This window comes from Triturus cristatus, chromosome 5_2 (genome assembly GCF_964204655.1).
Source record: "Triturus cristatus chromosome 5_2, aTriCri1.1, whole genome shotgun sequence".
In the NCBI taxonomy this organism is placed as follows: domain Eukaryota; kingdom Metazoa; phylum Chordata; class Amphibia; order Caudata; family Salamandridae; genus Triturus; species Triturus cristatus.
Genome location: NC_140588.1, coordinates 61,638,179 through 61,659,731, shown reverse-complemented (window position 1 = coordinate 61,659,731; position 21,553 = coordinate 61,638,179).

Here is a 21,553-nt window from a genome sequence, read left to right as displayed (position 1 = left end):
CACTTCCCCCCTTCGACGACAACTAATGTTGAAATGTAGTGTATTTTCTCCACAGGGAGCCATGTTACCCATTCTCCCTTGCTCACCACTAGGAAGCGTCAGGCCTCAGCATACTAGACAGCCCATGAACTGTGGGTGTAAAGAAGTACCTTTCCATTTCTTCCTTTACTTTCCACCCATTTTCTTCCCATTCCCTGTTCTGGGTCTTTCCAACGACAGTTTTAGCTGCCTGCCAGAGTTCACGTGAAGCATAAAAATATATACCGAGATGGGCTTTGGGCCACCTCCTTGTTGTCATATGTTTCTTGGGCCTGCTCTGTTCACTATTGGTTGAGGAAAGTGCTATTCATCATCAACATCAAATATTCTTCACTCAGTTACTTGAACCCATAAAAGATGCAAGTTCTTTTCGTATTTTAGATCAGTTCATCTATTGCACTTCATGGACAGTGAAGAGTCCTTGCCTTGCAAAGGGATCTTATCTCTATAATTTGTGCTCCTGCCTGCCATGTGAGCAGCACAGCACGCCACACCACCATATCACGCCCTCAGAGGCCCACTACCATGAGAGCCCAGCAGCAACACTTGTAATGGTGCCCGCCCACCATCTTCGAAGCAGACTGAATGCAGCAGCAAATGCACTGTGACACTAGCATCACGAAAACACGGTGCACTGGAAATATTTCCAACAGTTTACTGCACCACTACAACATCACAAATAGAAACCATATGTATTAGAAAAGAGAAAACCTAGCAGCTATGTTGGATTGGACTTTCAGAAGCCAACATATAGATGAGAAGAGAGCAGCCTTTCATAAATGATTGATTACACAATCCGAGGTTTTCACTGCATTTACACAGTAAACTTGTGGGGAGGTTCCATTTTGTACTCCTTCTACTACTCATAGGTTTTTTGGACTGTACCGCTGGGGAAGAGCTGAATTCATGTTTTTGCAGCCGACTTTCTATACCTGATTATGTCGCCGCAAATGTCAGAGAATTCAGCTTTCCACGAGGGCGTATGGAGTCCTGCATGCGGTGTTTGCTAGTGGCTTTATAAACCACTTACCCGATTGGTACCTGTTAATGGTCTGGGCAGCTGAGCGCGCTGGTGAAGATCTGGGCTGAGCAGGCTGCGGGTCCTTGTTGCTGGTGGAGCTTTATATTCGACTTATCAATCTGCAACTTCAAGTGCTCCCTCTTTGTCTAATAAAGAGCCCACGGATAACCGGAAGTGTCCAGCGTGTTTCTACATCGTGAAGCTTCTTATTTGGATTACAGCAGGGTGACGTTTTAATCCCTTGTATGCAACACTTTATGTGAATCTTTATCGCAGAAAAACCAAGCAGTAATTTCAATGCAGTTATTATCATTGCAGAAATGACCATCTCATGTGCGGTGATATGGCCGACGAATGCCCATGAAATAGCGTCAATCGTCTGTTTCCACATTCATTGTGTATTTCTCCCATTTATGGTTTTGGAAAGTGTGAGAATTAGGGTGGCAAAATAGTGATGACGCCGGATTCTTTATCTACCTTACCATCACCAAGAATCCTCTCAGGTCGCCAGGATCTTTTTATCTGCTAGACAGTGTAGAGGGGAGGAAATCAAAATTTAACACATAATCAATAGGTTGAGTTTAATCTTTAAAAGGACCACTGACTCCAAATCTCAATTTTTAGGAATTTATTACAACCAAGAATAACTGCACATACAAGCACCTCAGTACAAGGTGAAGAAAATGAATGGGCACTAATACAAAGGAAATCCTATGCAGAAGCCTCATCCGACTCAGAATAAGAAGACTAGTCAGTTCCAATAACATCAGGAAAGCGATAATTACTTCCGTCTCTACATTAGAAGTCATTAGCCTAAAAGAAAAATCAGTTAGTCTATCCCTACTCTATCTCTAAGGTGACATCCCTACTTAGCATTTTCCCTCCCAGGCAAGAGAGTAAAAGGTGTCACAAGTGAAGACTTCCTTAGAAGTGCACTCACTTAGTCAGAGTTAGCTCTAAGATGCTCCTTTTAGCTTCCCATCTCAGCCTCAACTGCTCAACCCTCGGGGCACTGTCCCTAATACAAAATCCCCAAAACATAGAACACGCCCTCCGGCACACCTCTTCAGCCAGGTCTTCTTCCAGTACTTTTCCAGTGAAACTTGTATCCCATCCAACGACGGTTAGCTTGACCTTGGGTCCCAGTCACCTTCTCTGCCGAAAGTATCATCCCTACATTCCGGTATACTCCCATATTGGCTTCTCGTACCATCCTAACTCCTAAAACAAAGGCCTAGTCTCTCTAACGAGCTAAGTGTCCTTGCACCTGCAACAGAAACATGAGAACGAGAAACTTTCCACTTCTCTGAGATTTTCTATTGTCCTGAAACCCCAAAGCCTTACCAAGGGAAATCATTTTCGGCCTACAATATTTAGCTTACATAAGAAATGAACAGGCCCTTCTCTTTAAACATATATGCGATCAGGCCTTTACACAGTTTAAACCCACACTTCTAAAATCACACTACAAGCATTAACTTCATTACACTTTATATATGAATAGGCAAACTACATGTGCAGACTTTAATATGGTGCACGTTTAAACCTAATACATCATGTTACATGAAAACGAATTATTATGAGTTGACTAAATACATTTGCAGTGAACTACGACATTGCTCTTCATGAAAGGCATGATTACATATCTGATCATGCTATTATGAGCAGATTTGAGTGATACATTTCTGAGTCACACCTTAATACAATTTTGATAAATATGTGGGTGCGGACTAACAGTGAATATGATCCACCCCTACAATTTTCTGAATAATGTGCCACTCAATCAGTTCCCCCCTTTGATGACAAGTGTCATCACACCATTTCACAATTCCCGTGGAGAAAGAAGCGACCTAAACAGTACTTGTCGCCATCCTCCCACGTTGGAGTCTTTCTCTATTCTTAAGGTTCTGATATTGACTGTCCTGCAGTCTGGCCATTCGCATTTCACTCACTCTGAGTGCTCTCTCGACTCTGTTTCCTCTGTACCATTTATAAGCTCTGATGAATCCCCACAAGCAAACCACACAAACCACAACAATGATGAGGGGTTTTAGCACAAAGCCAAGGAACCCTTTCCCCAAATTGGCAAACCAACTTCCCACTTGACCAAATCCTTTACCAATCTTTTCCCACACACCCTCTTCGGTCAAATCCTCTATCTCATGATGGATCGTGGTAATATTGTCTATATATTTCTCCAGATCCTTGCTGTTATCTGGAATATACGTACAACATTCCTGAACTTTCAATAATTTACAGACTCCGCCCTCTTTTGCTAATAATACGTCTAAAGCAAGGCGGTTCTGAAAAACCATCGTCCTTATCGATAACATCTCTCCATCCACAAGTATCAATGACTTCGCTGTATTCATTGACAACTCATCAACCACAGTCGCCAGTCTTCTGATCTTCACATCATTCAAGACCACACCTAAACTCAGTATCATTGCTCCAAAGATGTCTCCAATCACGATTCCTGCACTCGCAGCCCTCTTTGCTCTCGAATGCGGTCCATTCTCCAAAAGCTCCAAATCCTCTGCATGGTAAATCTTCAGAAAGATAATTCTCAAATAGCAGGTACCATACCAATTCACAGGCAACCTGACATAGGCATTCTTTCCACACACATAATACACGGTTGGAATCACTTGCACTGAGCCTTGCAGAAAGTTCTTAGCAGAATCTTCCATGGTGAAGACATGATCACACGTACTCTGTCCTACCGGAACCTTTTCATAGTAGGTCTGATATCATCTCACACACAGCTTCCCTCTCTGTTCCTTGTCCAATGCTATGGGACCATAACTCCCTTTAGATCTGTGTAACCTTTCTTCATCAGTCCAATCTACTGGACTGTCTCCTGTATCTCGTGTTTGGGCTAGTTTGCTATATCTATCTTCTACCTCATCTACAAATTTCTTCTCTACATCTGACAATGAACAGGTCAAGTTATGCCGATGAGCTTAAGCCGTATCCAGTTCCAAAGACGGTATGAAATACTTCCGAAGTCTGTCTTCTGACTTATAATAATCATACTTATTCAAATGCTTGTAAGCTGGAACCTCAGGAAGCACTGCATCGTATTTGGAAAAGAAATATTCAAATTGACCTCGGTCATAGAAGATACTAAGCAACAGACTACAAGAAATCCCATATGTCAGTGGAAGATGGTGATATCTAATACCCTCGTCCACTGAGGCAGGTAACTGCATGCACATGTTACAGTCTTTCGCATCCATCGCATCCACAAACTCATATAGCAGCCTCGCATACGCATTAAGCTTAAAATCACCTCTAGACAAACCTATGTGAAATCTACGACTCTCTTCAATTAGTAAAGCTCTTTTAGCTCCCATAGTGACCTCCTTTTGGCTAGAGGTGGTAGGTGTAGGTGTTCCCTGTACCTCCGCTTCCTGCTCATGTGAAACGATATATGAGGCTACAACTATTACGATGATAGAAACTATCAGTAACCCTACAAGTGTACCTACTACTAATTTGGATCTACGATGAGTATTTCCAGCATTCATGATCTCGCAAAGTTCTCAAGTTCTTGGTTTCAGCAGCAAATAATTAAGAGTCTCTTTTCTCCTCCGGATGTCACTTGCTAACCAGTTTGAACGATACTTCAAGAGCTGGAAATCCCCTTGCAATTTCAGTTCCTTATTTACACGGTCCACAAAAGACTTCCCTAGCCCTCTTTCGTCGTCTTGACGCGAAGACCTTACATTTTTTCTTCTTCCACTCGGGCCTAGGTTATCTTCTTTTAGACTTTTATTTACAACAAAGTTCACCTTCAGTCCAGAATAAGATCAGCTCCCAGAATCTCTAAAACATGCTGCAAAAGTTCTAGACGAAGCCACCTTAATTCCTGATGCGGTGGTACATAACCAAAGGTTGGAAAAACCAGCTTCTCCAGGATTAGTGCACGAATTCTGCTTAGACGTGGATGATTCAGAATAGTAAGAGTCAGTATTCCTTCGATCTCCACTCCCGGGACAAACAGCAACACATCCACTTTCAGGTTCGGGAATTCGCTGACCAACGTCAAGGACTTCAGCCTCCCCGAGCTCACCACTCCTGGCATCAGTCACTCCGGTGAGCCGTATCTTTGACACAGCACTCTTGTTCTCCTGGATCTCCTCAGACCACCTCAGCTTGCTCTTCGTCACTCTGTTCAGATTCAGACGTTTCAGAAACTGGGGCAAGATCTCTTTCAGGTGCCAACCTCAGGTTCAGCCGCCTCTGGCTCATGGGCCAAACCTCTTCTGCTCTCGTGGCACTTCTGCTCTCCCTCTGGGTACCCTGTGCACTACTTCCTTCTTCTGCTGAATTTGACTCTACTCCACCCACAGAAATGCTTTCTCCGTCCGAGTCAAATTCGGGGCACTGATTGACACTACCCCGTTCAGCACGATGCAGTGCACAACCAACTTCGTCAGCAACCCTCACAGCTTGACTTGCCCTCTCAGAGGGCCCTGCCACCTCAGCAGGATTTTCATTTACGAGAGGGGCTGTTTCTTCCAAGGGTGCTGGAACTCTGCATGTATGGGAGGCATGCCCCCAGTTCGGCAACACTCCACACTTCACTGCCATGTTCGTGACCAGTATTACCTGGTACGGGCAACGCCAATGGACATCCAGGCAACTCTTTCTCACGTGTTTGCGAAAAAGCACCCAATCTCCCGGGCACAGGTCGTGGCACAGGTCACTTGCGGCTGGAACAGTTGCTGCTTGTACCTGCTGAGACACATAACGGACTACGTCAGCCAGTCCCTTACAGTAGTCGAGAATTAAGTCATTAGTGCTGCTAATTAGAGCAGTAACAGGTATCGCTGGTAATCGCATTGCCCTCCCCATCAGGATCTCGGGAGGTGACAACCCCGTTCTCCTATCTGGAACACTCCTAAGGCTCATGAGAACCAAGGGCAGTGCATCAGGCCATTTCAGAGATGCCGAAGTGCACACTTTTGCCATCCGTGCTTTCAAAGTTCCATTAACCTGCTCCACAATCCCAGAAGCCTCTGGTCGGTAGCTGCAATGTAGTCTCTAATCCACATTCAAAGCAGCACAGAGCAATTTCATGATCTCACTGTGGAAGTGTGTCCCTCTGTTCGATTCCAAAGAGGTCGGAAAACCGAACCTCGGGATGAGCTCCCTCAACAACAGTTTAGCTACAGTGAGTGTGTCACACCTACGTGTTGGGTAAGCCTCCACCCACCTTGAAAACACACACACCACAACTAAAATGTACCTCAGCCCATTACACTTTGGCATCTCAATGAAATCCAACTGCATTCTATTGAAAGGCCCTCCTGACCTCCCAATGTGACTCAAAGTTACAGCAGTCTTCTTTCCTGCATTCATCTGTTGACACGTGACACACCTCTGACATACAGCTTCAGCAACCGCACAAAACTTAGGATTGTACCACGTCTGTCTAAACACTCGCACCATTGCATCCCTGCCAAGATGTACTGCACCATGTATCAATCTTGCCATTGGGCTCAACAGACTTTCCGCCAACACAGCTCAACCATCACTCGAGTCCCACACATCCACGTCTTCCTTCTCACATCCTGACATCATCCAGCCATCTTGTTCTTGGTCAGTAACCTCATCCTGCAATTGTTTTAGTTCCTCCCAGGTGTCTGCCATGGCTAACATCATGCTGAGCTCGGTTCTTTCTTGGCTTTCTCCAGTGTAACCTCCTGTAAATATGCATCCTTGTACTGCACATAAACGGGCAACCTCATCTGCATAGTTATTACCCAATAAAACAAAATCAATCCCTCTACTATGAGCAGAACATTTGACAACCACAATTTCCTTGGGACACTGTAATGCTTCCAACAATTTTCTCACACATTTCCCATTTCTGATGGGCGAACCTGAAGATGTCATGAAACCTCTCTGTGACCATAGCTGCCCGCAGTTATGAACCACACCAAACCCGTACTGACTGTCAGTGTAGATTGTTATCCGAATCTGATCAGCAGCCAAACAGGCACGGGTCAAAGCAATGATTTCAGCTACTTATGCAGAGTGTACTCCCTCTAAACAAGCAGCTTCAACAACTTCAGTGATGGTACATACAGCAAACGCTGCTCTTAATCGACCAACACTGTCCCTCAAACACGAACCGTCCACAAAGAAAGTTTAATCAGGATCAGGGAGCAGTTTATCAATGTCTGGTCTCGGTTTGGTGCATAGTTCAGTCACATCGAGACAATCATGGTCCTCACAATCTTCACCATCTGCATTTGGAATGGGCATCAATGCTGCCGGATTCAAAACAGAACACCTCTTCAATGTCACATTTTCTGAGGCAAGTATAACTTGCTCATAGCGTGTTAATCAGTTATTTGTGAGGTGCTGTGTTTTGGTCTTTGTCATCAACAGTTCAACAGAATGTGGTACATAAACTGTAAGTGGGTGTCCCATGACAATACTCTCACACCTTTCAATACTGACACCTGTTGCAGCAACGGATTTGAGACATCCGGGCAATGCAGAAGCTACTGGATCTAAAGTAGCTGAAAAGTAGGCAACTGGTCTACGGACACCTCCATGATTCTGAGTCAAAACGGACAATGCGCAACCTTCTCTCTCGCAACAGAACAACAAGAAAGCCTTGTTGTAATCAGGCATTCCCAAAGCTGGACCACAACACATAGCCTCTCTCAGCCTTAAAAACGACATTAAACAGTTGTTGTCCCATGGTACCGGATCACTCACATCCTTGAGCGTCATCCTCTGCAAAGGCTTTGCTTCAAAGGATAAGTTGGGAATCCATTGGCGGCAGTAGCCAACCATCACCAAGAACATTCTGACTTCTCTCTGTGTGGTAGGCACAGGCATGTTCATGAGTGCCTCAATGCGATCTGGTGACACCTTCCTCTTGCCCTTCTCAATTCTGTGACCTAAATACTGCACTTCACTCAGACAGTACTGCAATTTGTTTGGGGACACTTTGTGTCCATTCTCTGCCAAATGATTCAGTAAAGCAATGGTATCAATCCTGCAAGCGTCTTCTGTTTCTGAGGCAATGAGCAAGTCATCAATGTATTGCACCAGAACAGTGTTGTGGCAATATGAGACTCTCAAGATTCTTCTTCAAGATCTGATTAAAGATCGAAGGACTCTCTGTGTACCCATGGGGGATACAACACCACGTTAACACACGGTTTGCCACCCGGAAAGCAAAAAGAAATTGGCTCTCCTCATGGAGTGGGATTGAGAAGAATGCTTGACACAGATCAATCACTGTAAACCACTCAGCTTCACATGGAATCTGAAACAGAATCACAGATGGATTCGGTACCACCGGACAGCATGGGACAACTATTGTGTTGACCTTTCGCAGGTCCTGCACGATCCTGAATTTCCCACTCGGTTTCTGAAGTCCCATGATAGGTGAATTACATGGGCTACCCATGATCTCCTTCAGAATTCCCTGCTTGATCATAGACTCGATTACAGGTTTGATCCCTGCAATAGTCTCGGGTGACAAATTGTCCTGGGGCATCCTAGGGAATTCTGCGTTCTGTTTGACCTGAATCTTCACTGGCTCTACACCTTTGATCAACCCAATCTCTTCTCCGGTGAAGTCCCACACCTCGTGTGACACAGAATCCCTCAAGTCAAGTGGAAGTTCCTCCACTGTCAGCGCTGGGTACATTTCTATGCACAAGTGTTGATTTGCAACTTTAAAGGTCGCATCATCATCCTTTGTCAGTACTTTAACTCCCTTTGGTATGCAATAGATGGTGCAATTTAGTTTGCACAAAAGATCTCTTCCTAACAGGCAAACTGGACTCGAGTCACACACCACAAACTGGTGTCGATCTTGGAAAGTTCCTATTCTCACAGGAATTGGCTCTGTCAATGGACTGGTCATTTTCTTGTTTGCTACTCCAACAACTTGGATTGGGTGTCCCGAGAGGGGTAGGTTAGGGACTACTGCGGATCTCACAGTAGATCGGGTAGCACAAGTATCAACGAAAAAGGTGGTAGGGTGACCATCAACTTCTGCTTCTACAAATGGTCCCCTCTGGTCTACCTCCAAGACTGCTTCAAGGGTGCAGTCCTCCTCCCCTCTCAGGCATCGTCATGCCAACGGGTCTGGGCTAAACTTCTCATACTCTTCGAACAAGGGCATCTGTTGATAAGTCCGAGCTCCCTGATGGACATATTGAACTCTACGTGGCTGGGGAACTTGTACCTGCAGACTGAACGTCCCCCCTTTCATCAACCTTGGTCTAGTCACTGTAGGGACTGTTTGAGGTACAGGTACCTGAACTGTCTCTACTTCCTGTTGCACTTGGTTAATCGGATTCAACGGACACTCGCATTTCCAATGGCCAATCTGGTGACAAAGATGACACGCAGTGGTCTTCTTCAATGTCGCCACATCCATTCCTGTCTTAGGATCAACTGGTTTGGTCTTCCCTGACCTTGGACATTCTGGTTTCCTCCTTGATTATCTCCCTGTCTCCTTCCTAACGTCCCTCCGCTAGGCTGAACTTGAGCTGTTTGCATCTGAACAAGCATCAATTTGTCTTTTAACTTCCTGTGCTTAGAATCTATCTCATCACTGCAGTATCTGGCATACCGCAAGATCTCTTCCACCGGCTTGTTCTGTCAACAAATCAGATGTTGCTGTATCATGAGACTAACTTCTGGTCTCAACCCCAACACAAACTTTGAAACAAACTGTCCCATATCTTTTGTATCTAATGCATCTAGTCCGCTGTACTGTTTGAAGACCTGCAACAGGCGTTCATAGTACTCGTGCACCTCTTTTGGCTCTTGGACTGTCCGATCTATCTTAACCCAATCAATATCCTGAGGTGAAATTTTTGACTTTAACCATGTGATCACCTGTTCAAACTTTTTCATAACTAAAGGTGACAGACCATTCGTGATAGGATTCCTTTCTGGCTCTGAAGTCGGCCATTCAACAGCAATTTTACATGCGGACCATAAATCCCCTGGAACCACGATGTCAAACAACGTATTCAAATCAATCACAACACTTTTGAGACCTTGACAAAGTGATCAACCTGTTTGTACCATTCTATAGGCTTCTCCCTCAGCCGAGGGAAATCGTTTGTAAATGCAGCCACATCACCCCTACTCCAAGGCACATGCACGTACCCTTCATTCTGTACCTCCCGTAAAGGAAAATTCCCTATGCTTACCGTCCCTCCACCTGGAGGTGGCGTCTCTCCTACTATCTTTTTGGAACTCTTCTTCTTGGACCATCTTTCCTCCCATTTATCAAGCACGATCCATGCACTCATCTCTATAATCAAATCTCTGATATGGGTTCTCAGCCCCATGACCCTTTTCTCTTCCAGTTCTTGATCACCATACTGCAACCTATGGTTTCCCTGTAATGACTTCATTTTAGACAAATCCACCTCATACTTCTTGGCCAGCTCTGTCAGTTTCTCATGTGCAGTTCTTACTTTGAGAGTCACATCCTTCGCTACAAAAAGTAACTAATCTTGTTTATACATATATATACTTTCAAGAGGCAAATTTCCATTTATTATTTTGTCTACGTCTGCTTTCAATTTCACTACATCTAACATCCTCCCTTTCAGGGTGCCTTTCAATATTTCTCGACAAGCTGCACCATTCCGTTCGTTGTACTCGCAGCTCTGATCTCGAGACCTACTCTCTTCTGTCATGTTCCTAGAGACTGGTCGGTTTCCTGAGTTACCTTGCTCCTCATTCTCTACAGTTCTCTCACCCTGATTTCTCGCAGGCGGTACCCACATCCTCAAGTCTGATCTTGACTTGGCCAAAGATTTTGGTCTTATCGGTCTCCCGTCCACCTGTCCCCTAGAGGAGTATGCAGTGGCTGGCAATGGCGTACTGCATTCCATAGGTCTCGGAGTCTGTTCCATCCCGCTCTCTGTCCCGTTTTCCTCAACGACACTCCTTGATCCAACAGCTGACTGTGCTAGACTACCAACTCTCTCTTGGTCTGTATTGTAAACTGAAACAATGGGTCCAATGGTTACCGGTACTTTTAAAGCATCTGGTAACCTCACACCTCTCCCATGTTCGGTACTCGTTACAGACTGAATTCTCATGTCTTCCGTTCCTGTCGAGATTTTCCCTACTACTCTCACCCCTGACTGAGTCTGTACTCCACTAGTCCCTTCCGCTGGAGCTGACTTTCCTTCATAGGAATCTGGATTGAACAGAGGCGATCTTTCGGACAACAACATCTCTACCAAGCTGTCATCCGCATCACTATCCTCCTCATCTACGCTCTTTGCCTTCGCGCTGTCTGTTTTCTCTAGCAGCGGGTACAATCTATCCCCCTCAATTGTTTCCACTCTCCACCTCTTCTCTAGCGCATCCCACCTCGCATCCTTGGATGCCCTGATTGACTTCTTCACTCTTTCTTGACTTCTGTTTCTTTTCCTGTCATACACTGCTCTAATCCATGCATGCAATGCCTCAAACTGAGTTGGTCTAGGCAGAGGTTGCAACAAAGACATCACAGATTTCAACTGATACAACACATCCAACCTGAAAGTAGAATATCGTGGGAAAGTGAGTTCTCCCTCACCATGAGTCATTTTATGCCAATTTTCAAGCCAAATTACAGTATGCAATCCCGCATTTTTGCCATATAATGCCCTGGAGTATCCTCGGGAGGGGCTTCTTCTCCCCCTTGAGTAACCACATGTTCGTCACCTCTACATAATTCTCGGAAAACCTTAAAACATTTCATGATGAACAAATTTTTGATCGCGCACAAAGTTTTTGTTCGCTTCCTGATGTCAATCCACCAATAGCAGCGCGACTCACACCAACCGACTTATTGCAGCGCGACACCTTCTGACATCACACTTCCTCCGCTCGCAGCAGTTCCCCTCCTTCACAATTCGCGTCTTACCCTTGCATTCATCCCATTCACACTCTGAAGTAATTATCTGTCCACAAACGACCGGACAATCACTTCTCTGACTGCCTACGACAGTCTCGCGAAATTGTTGACCTCAAACCTGGCAACTGTCTGTCCGTGAAATGACCGGACAATCGCCTCAACTGATAGGCTTCAAACGCTCAATTTTCCACATACAACAACCCACAACCAGCGTCGGTTACTCATGCACTCACGCATTCGCTCCCCCTATCTCGGTCTGGGTAATCGCTGACGTCTCACGATTCCCTTTCAATGGTCAACAAAATCTACCTTGGGTGTCTTCTACACCACAACTTCTCAGAGTACGCGTCGAGTCTAAGAACCCCGGGCTGCGCGCGCTCACAGCCTGATCTCACAATCACTCAACTCTCATACCAACTCCGCAAGACATCACACAATCAAATCAACACCGCAATCTACAAAACACATCACCCTATTCATTCTCACTCTATCACAAACTGCTGCTTCCCGCCGCACCGCTACTCTCCATCAATCTCCATCAACTGCTGTCGTTTGCCGCTCATCATCCGATGGGTCACCATACCTCGAATTCTATGGGCCTCTAGAATCTCTTATCTTAATCTAGATCTCCCCTCACTATCAGAGATAACCATCCTACTCTGCTACCAACTGATGACGCCGGATTGTTATCTACCTTACCATCACCAAGAATCCTCTAAGGTCGCCAGGATCTTTTTATGTGCTAGACAGTGTAAAGGGGAGGAAATCAAAATTTAACACATAATCAGTTGAGTTGAATCTTTAAAAGGATCACTGACTCCAAATCTCAATTTTTAGGAATTTATTACAACCAAGAATAAATGCACATATAAGCACCTCAGTACAAGGTGAAGAAAATAAATGGGCACTAATACAAAGGAAATCCTACGCAGAAGCCTCATCCAATAATAAGAAGAATAATCAGTTCCAATAACATCAGGAAAGCGATAATTACTCCAGTCTCTACATTAGAAGTCATTATCTATCTCTAAGGTGACATCCCTACTTAGCATTTTCCCTCCCAGGCAAGAGAGTAAAAGGTGTCAGAAGTGAAGACTTCCTTAGAAGTGCACTTACTTAGTCAGAGCTCGCTCTAAGATGCTCCTTCTAGCTTCCCATCTAAGCCGCAACTGCTCAACCCTCGGGGCACTGTCCCTAATACAAAATCCCAAAAACATAGAACACGCCCTCCGGCACACCTCTTCAGCCAGGTCTTCTTCCAGTACTTTTCCAGTGAAACTTGTATCCCATCCAACGACGGTTAGCTTGACTTTGGGTCCCAGGCACCTTCTCTGCCGAAAGTATCATCCCTACATTCCGGTATACTCCTATATTGGCTTCTCGTACCATCCTAACTCCTAAAACAAAGGCCTAGTCTCTCTAACGAGCTAAGTGTCCTTGCACCTGCAACAGAAACATGAGAACGAGGAACTTTCCACTTCTCTGAGATTTTCTATCGCCCTGAAATCCCAAAGCCTTACCAAGGGAAATCATTTTCGGCCTACAATATTTAGCTAACATAAGAAATGAACAGGCCCTTCTCTTTCAACATATATGCGATCAGGCCTTTACACAGTTTAAACCCACACTTCTAAAATCACACTACAAGCATTAACTTCATTACACTTTATATATGAATAAGCAAACTACATGTGCAGACTTTAATATGGTGCACGTTTAAACCTAATACATCATATTACATGAAAACGAATTATTATGAGTTGACTAAATACATTTGCAGTGAACTACGACATTGCTCTTCATGAAAGGCATAATTACATATCTGATTATACTATTATAAGCAGACTTGAGTGATACATTTCTAAGTCACACCTTAATACAATTTTGATTAATATGTGGGTGCGGACTAACAGTGAATATGATGCACCCCTACAATTTTCTGAATAACGTGGCGCTCTATCAATAGGCCAGTATGTGACTCACCTAGCACTGAGGTTTATGCCCACCCTCCAAATGTACAGGTTCAATAAACCATAACGTGGACAGTTTGAGCCTCTTACAGTGATGAGAATGACGTTAACTTCCGGATCCATGAATGCCTCGCTTTTCGTGGTTTCTAATGCAAAAGATGTAGCTCCAAAGGCGATTGCGCTCACTCTGGGAACAACATGAAAAGCAGCTCATTGTGTATGTCTCTTTTCTTGTTATAGGGGACGTTGACCGTACTAATTTATCCAAACAACGTGAAAAAACAAGTAATGGCAAAGCCAATAGGTCTGGTTTTAATTCTAGCCTCTTGGCTTTGCCAGTCGTTGTTTTGTTTTGCCAGTGCATTTTCCATAGGGGGGTGGCTGGGCACTTGCCAATATAAAACAAAATGCCTTGCAGCACAAATATTTTTTGGGGTCTAAAAAAAGACACATTTCCAAGGTAGACTCAAGCATTAAGAGAACTACATTCTGGGTTCACCAATTGCCTGTGCAGTATGCTGTGGTAGCCAGAAAACAATTTGAATGATAGACCAATAGATGAAGAGTGAAGGCTCCAAACCCATTCATTATATTATATAATAATATATAATATATCAAAAACACTTTAAATTGTATGTCTATTTATCAAATATATGTCAATTTGCACTTTTGCACACAACCTAAAACTCAGTATTGATTGGGAATAAACCCCTGAATAGCACAAAACACTTTAGATCTATAGCATCACTTATCCAAAGATCAATGAACTAAAAAACAAGTTCAGCTGATTTGTTTTTTAAGTGGTCATTGGTATTACATTGACAGTTGGAAGGGCTCAGGTATACATCATTTCCTCACTAAATATTTCTCTTAGAATTTTGCACATGGGTTTAGTGATACTATTTGAAAGAAAATGAATAATTGTTTGTAATGAAGGCACAGTGAATACTTCAAACATTTTTTAGGTACTTTACCACCTCATACTGTTTTACAATGAGGAGATCAATGTGTGTAAATATTACAAATTAGACCTCAAGTATCCGTTTAAAAAATACAAGTGCTCTTTGAGCTGGCGATTGGTTACTGATGGAATGTCGTTATAAGATACTGTTCCTTTAAAAAATGTTTTTACTTTGGGATGCTTTTTTTGTAAATGAGGGCAGGTCAAACCAACCTCTTTATAATTACCCTGCACTTGTAATCATGTGACCCGGACGAAGGCCTCTGGCCGAAATGCGTAGGTCGTTTGTTTGTCTGTGATGCACTCTGCACTTTGCACGTTTGAAATGGAGAAATAATGGAGAAATAACAGAAAAATAAAATAAAGATCGTCTTACAATTACGACTTGCCTTGGATTTGCTGGTGTTAGTGCTGCCTTTCTGTGCCCCTCAGGAATCTTGGTGAGACAAATAGAGGGGAGACACCGGAAATCCCTTTTCCCATATATATATATATATATATATATATATATATATATATATATATATATATATATATATATATATATATATATATATTATCTACTGGTGGTCGCCAGTAGATAGTTATAGTTAGGACCGTGTTTCCATAGGAAATCCGCAACATTCTATTTGGAATAACTTTGGCGCCGATTGACGAATCCTCGCGAAATTCTCAAAATAGGTGGGGCGCTCCGCTCCGCTCCTACCCTGAAAGTCTCGGGGGGATTCGTCAAGCGGGGGCTGAGAAAAAGGGGGGGTCCCAAAACGCGTTTTCCCCATGCATTTTTCCATAGGACCTTTAGTCCGAGCTACAGCCCGAACGGCTGAACAGAATTACTTGAAATTTGGCAGAGAGGTAGCCCTCAGGTCAGGGATGTGTATATATATATATATATATATATATATATATATATATATATATATATATATGTATCTATATATATATATATATATTTTCCGTACTCCTTTCTTTCAGCGGTCTCTCAGTGGTCCAATCCCCCGAAACCAAGAAAGGCGCGAACTCCACTTTTTTCAGTGCAAATGTATATTTATTTTCTTCAGTGCATGCCCGCCATGACGCGTTTCGGAACTTTGAGGGTTCTTGATCACATATATATATATATATTACCTACTGGCGGTCACCAGTAGGTAGTTATAGTTAGGAGCTATTATCCATAGGAAATCCGCAACAGTCGATTTGGAATAACTTTGGCGCCGGTTGACGAATCTTCGCGAAATTTTCAAACCTGGTGGAGCACTCCGGTCCGCTCCTATCCTGAAAGTCTCGGGGTGATTTGTCAAGCGGGGGCCGAGAAAAAAGGGGGGCCCCATGCAATTTTCCATAGGAACCGTTAATCGCAGCTGCAGCCCGAACTGCTGAACGGAATTACACAAAATTTGGCAAAGAGGTAGCCCTTGGTTCACACTCATGCCTTTTGGTTAAATGGTGTAAATCCGTTCAGTAATTGTTGAGAAAATCAAAAGTAAAATCATAGATATATCTGGGCAGAGCCTAACCACACATCTCATCGTGAGATGTGATTGGCTGTCAGCACTTCATCCAAGAAGTGTTGGCAGCCATCTTGGGACCAATATACATGATAGCACCTCATTAAAAAGCATTACAGTTAATAGAAGGTTTTAAGACTTTAGTTACATTATAAATCATTTGTTGATGGTACCATACTCATTTTAGGAATTGCGGTGTGTTCTAAGGTGATTTTACCATGTGAAAAAGCCTTCTGCTGGGATATCATGAATCATGTTTGAGAGAAAACTATTTTCTCATGCTTTTCCCACAGAGGTTTGGAAGGTGATCTATAAGCTAAACTGAGAGCATATTTTCTGTAAATTCACATTATCTTTCTCAGTCATGTGAGAATGAAGTCTGACATTCTCAGTAAAACATGTACATCCAACAAGGGCAGAGACTGTCAGTTGATTCCTTTGTGTTCTACTGCAGCTTCCCAGAGTGTTCTAAAGAACAACTAGAGCGCTAACAGTCCTACTTATGACAAACGTATGGCACACCTGAAGCCATTTTGATTGGAATAAAGTGGTAACTCTTAAAACATTTAATTTAAAAAGGAACAAGCTGAGGGGGTTCATTTTTCCATAGAACGTATGATTAGTGCTGCAGAATGAAAAATTAGGGCACATTTTGAGTGACTTCTCAAATCCTCTTCTATTTCATTAAACAATTCTGACATTCAGACTGAAACATGCACTTTCAATACCAGCAGCAGACTTCCCTGGTGAGCAGTAGCTTTACTACAGTGATCTAATGAGCAACTAGAGTTCTAATATTCTGAATTTATGGCGAATGTGTGACACATCTGAATGCCTTCTTGATGGAATCAAAGTAAAAAACTGAAAGTATTTCCTACTGAGGAGACTGTAGTAAATGAGGAAATTAGGAAACTTCATATAACAAATAAGTCTCCCAAGATGGCCACCAGAGACAAAAGAACCCACATGTAGCACAAATATCACCCAGATGTAGCCCAAGTATAGCCCAATGACAGAATGTCCCAGAGTGTTCTAAAGAACAACTAGAGCGCTAACAGTCTTACTTATGACAAAAGTATGGCACACCTGAAGCCATCTTGATTGGAATAAAGTGGTAACACTTAAAACATTTAATTTGCAAAGGAACAAAATGAGGGGGATCATTTTGCCATAGAAATTATGATTAGTGCTGCAGAAAGAAAAATTAGGGCACATTTTGACTTCTCAAATCCTTTTCTATTTCATCAAAAAATTCTGACATGCAGACTGAAACATGCACTTTGAAAACCAGCAGCAGACTTCCCTGGTGAGCAGTAGATTTACTACAGTGATCTAATGAGCAACTAGAGTGCTAACATTCAGAATTTATGGCAAATGTGTGACACATCTGAATGGCTTCTTGATGGAACCAAAGTAAACAAGCATTGAAAATGCAATAGGTCTCGCCCTCGTTTAAGTTAAAACAATTCTGTTTGTAATTAGGTGGCTTTTTAGCTTTGCTTGTATTAGTGTTTTTCAAACTTTCATGTACATAACATGCATATGTATGCATACATGTATATGCATATGTATGCATGCATTTATATTTGTATTTATATAGATATGCAGATTATATATATGTTTATATATGTGCATATGCATATATATGCATATATATGTGCATATGTGTGCGTGTAGAGAGAGGTAGAGGTGTAGAGGTGTAGAGATAGAGGTGTAGAGGTAGAGAGGTAGAGGTAGAGAGGTAGAGGTAGAGATGTAGAGGTGTAGAGAGGTAGAGGTGGAGAGAGGTAGAGGTGGAGAGAGGTAGAGAGTAGTGTAGAGAGAGGTAGAGAGTAGAGAGTGAGTAGTAGAGAGTAGTAGAGAGTGAGTAGTAGAGAGTAAGTAGAAGAGAGTATTAGAGAGTAGTAGAGAGAGAGTAGTGGAGAGTGAGTAGTAGAGAGTAATAGAGAGTGAGTAGTAGAGAGTAAGTAGAAGAGAGTAGTAGAGAGTTGTAGAGAGTGAGTTGTAGAGAGTGAGTAGTAGAGAGAGAGTAGTAGAGAGTGAGTAGTAGAGAGTAGTAGAGAGTGAGTGGTGGGGATAAGTAGAGAGTAGAAGAGTGAGTAGTAGAGAGTAGTGGAGAGTGAGTAGTAGAGAGAGTAGTAGAGAGTAGTAGAGTAGTAGAGAGTGAGTAGTATAGAGTGAGTAGTAGAGAGAGTAGTAGAGAGTAGTAGAGAGTGAGTAGTAGAGAGTAGTAGAGAGCGAGTAGTAGAAAGAGTAGTAGAGAGTAGTAGAGTAGTAGAGAGCGAGTACTAGAGAGTGAGTAGTATAGAGAGAGTAGTAGAGAGTAGTAGAGTAGTAGAGAGTGAGAAGTAGAGAGTGAATAGTAGAGAGTGAGTAGTAGAGAGTAGTAGAGTGAGTAGTAGAGAGTGAGTAGTAGAGTAGTAGAGAGTGAGTGGTAGAGAGTACTAGAGTGAGCAGTAGAGAGTAGTAGAAAGTGAGTAGTAGAGAGTAGTAGTAGAGAGTAGTAGAGAGTAGTAGAGAGTGAGTAGTAGAGAGTGAGTAGTAGAGAGTAGTAGAGAGTGAGTAGTAGAGAGTAGTAGAGAGTGAGCAGTAGAGAGTGAGTAGTAGAGAGAGAGTAGTAGAGAGTAGTAGAGAGTGAGTAGTAGAGTAGTAGAGAGTAGTCAGTCAGTGTCAGTCTGTGTCATTCAGTGTCAGTCAGTCAGTCAGTCAGTCAGTCAGTCAGTCAGTCAGTCAGTCAGTGTCAGTCAGTCAGTCAGTGTCAGTCAATCAGTCAGTCAGTGTCAGTCAATCCGTGTCAGTCAGTGTCAGTCAGTCAGTGTCAGTCAATCAGTGTCAGTCAGTGTCAGTCAGTCAGTCAGTGTCAGTCAGTCAGTGTCAGTCAATCAGTGTCAGTCAGTGTCAGTCAATCAGTGTCAGTCAGTGTCAGTGTCAGCCAATCAGTGTCAGTCAGTGTCAATCAGTCAGTGTCAGCTAGAGCAGCTCTGCTGACCTGGTTCTCTGGCTCTAAAGCAGCTCTGCTGACCTGGTTCTCTGGCTCTAAAGCAGCTCTGCTGACCTGGTTCTCTCCCTCTAAAGCAGCTCTGCGGACCTGGTTTCTCTGGCTCTACAGCAGGTCTACTGACCAGGTTCTCAGGCTCTAGAGCTGCTCTGCTGACCTAGTTCTTATGCTACCGAGCAGCTCTGCTGATCTGTTTCTCTGGCTGTACAACAGCTCTGCTGACCTGCTTCTCTGGCTCTAAAGCAGCTCTGCTGAGCCGGTTCTATGGCTCTAAAGCAGTTCTGCTGACATGGTTCTCTGGCTCTAGAGCAGTTCTGCTGACCTGGTTCTCTCCCTCTAGAGCAGCTCTGCTGACCTGGTTCTCTCCCTCTAAAGCAACTCTACTGACCTGGTTTCTCTGGCTCTACAGCAGCTCTGCTGACCTGGTTCTCTGGCTCTAGAGCAGCTCTGCTGAAGTGGTTCTTGGGCTCTAGAGCAGCCTTGCTGACCTGGTTCTCTGGCTCTAAAGCATCTCTGCTGGCCTAGTTCTCTGGCTCTACAACAGCTCTGCTGACCTGGTTCTCTGGCTCTAAAGCAGCTCTGCTGACCCAGTTCTATGGCTCTAAAGCAGTTCTGCTGACCTGGTTCTCTGGCTCTAGAGCAGCTCTGCTGACCTGGTCCCTTGGCTCTAAGGCAGCTCTGCTGACCTGGTTCTCTCCCTCTAAAGCAGCTCTGCTGACCTGGATCTCTCGCTCTAAAGCAGCTCTGTTGACCTGGTTTATTTGGCTCTACAGCAGCTCTGCTGACCTGGTTCTCTGGCTCTAGAGCAGCTCTGCTGACCTGGTTCTTAGGCTCTAGAGCAGCTCTGCTAACCTGGTTCTCTGGCTCTAAAGCAGCTCTGCTGACCTGGTTCTATGGCTCTAAAGCAGCTCTGCTGACCTGGTTCTCTCCCTCTAAATCAGCTCTGCTGACCTGGTTCTCTGCCTCTAGAGCAGCTCTGCTGACCTGGTTCTCTCCCTCTAAATCAGCTCTGCTGACCTGGTTCTCTGCCTCTAGAGCAGCTCTGCTGACCTGGTTCTCTGGCTCTAAAGCAACTCTGCTGACCTGGTTCTCTCCCTCTAAAGCAGCCCTGCTGACCTGGCTTCTCTGGCTCTAAAGTAGCTCTGCTGACCCAGTTCTATGGCTCTAAAGCAGTTCTGCTGACATGGTTCTCTGGCTCTAGAGCAGCTCTGCTGACCTGATTCTCTCCCTCTAGAGCAGCTCTGCTGACCTGGTTCTCTCCCTTTAAAGCAGCTCTACTGACCTGTTTTCTCTGGCTCTACAGCAGCTCTGCTGACCTGGTTCTCTGGCTCTAGAGCAGCTCTGCTGACCTGGTTCTTAGGCTCTAGAGCAGCTCTGCTGACCTGGTTCTCTGGCTCTAAAGCAGCTCTGCTAACCTGGTTCTATGGCTCTAAAGCAGCTCTGCTGACTTGGTTCTCTGGCTCTAGGGCAGCTCTGCTGACCTGGTTCTCTGGCTCTAAATCAGCTCTCCCTGACCTGGTTCTCTGGCTCTAAAGCAGCTCTGCTGACCTGATTCTCTCCCTCTAAAGCAGCTCTGCTGACCTGCTTTTTCTGGCTCTACAGCAGCTCTGCTGACCTGGTTCTCTCCCTTTAAAGCAGCTCTACTGAACTGTTTTCTCTGGCTCTACGGCAGCTCTGCTGACCTGGTTCTCTGGCTCTAGAGCAGCTCTGCTGACCTGGTTCTCTGGCTCTACAACAGCTCTGCTGACCTGGTTCTCTGGCTCTAAAGCAGCTCTGCTGACCGGTTCAATGGCTCTAAAGCAGTGCTGCTGACCTGGTTCTCTGGCTCTAGAGCAGCTCTGCTGACGTGGTCCCTTGGCTCCAAAGCAGCTCTGCTGACCTGGTTCTCTCCCTCTAAAGCAGCTCTGCTGACCTGGTTCTCTCCCTCTAAAGCAGCTCTACTGACCTGGTTTCTTTGGCTCTACAGCAGCTCTGCTGACCTGGTTCTCTGGCTCTAGAGCAGCTCTGCTGACCTGGTTCCTAGGCTCTAGCGCAGCTCTGCTAACCTGGTTCTCTGGCTCTAAAGCAGCTCTGCTGACCTGGTTCTCTGGCTCTAGAGCAGCTCTGCTGACCTGGTTCTCTGGCTCTAGAGCAGCTCTGCTGAC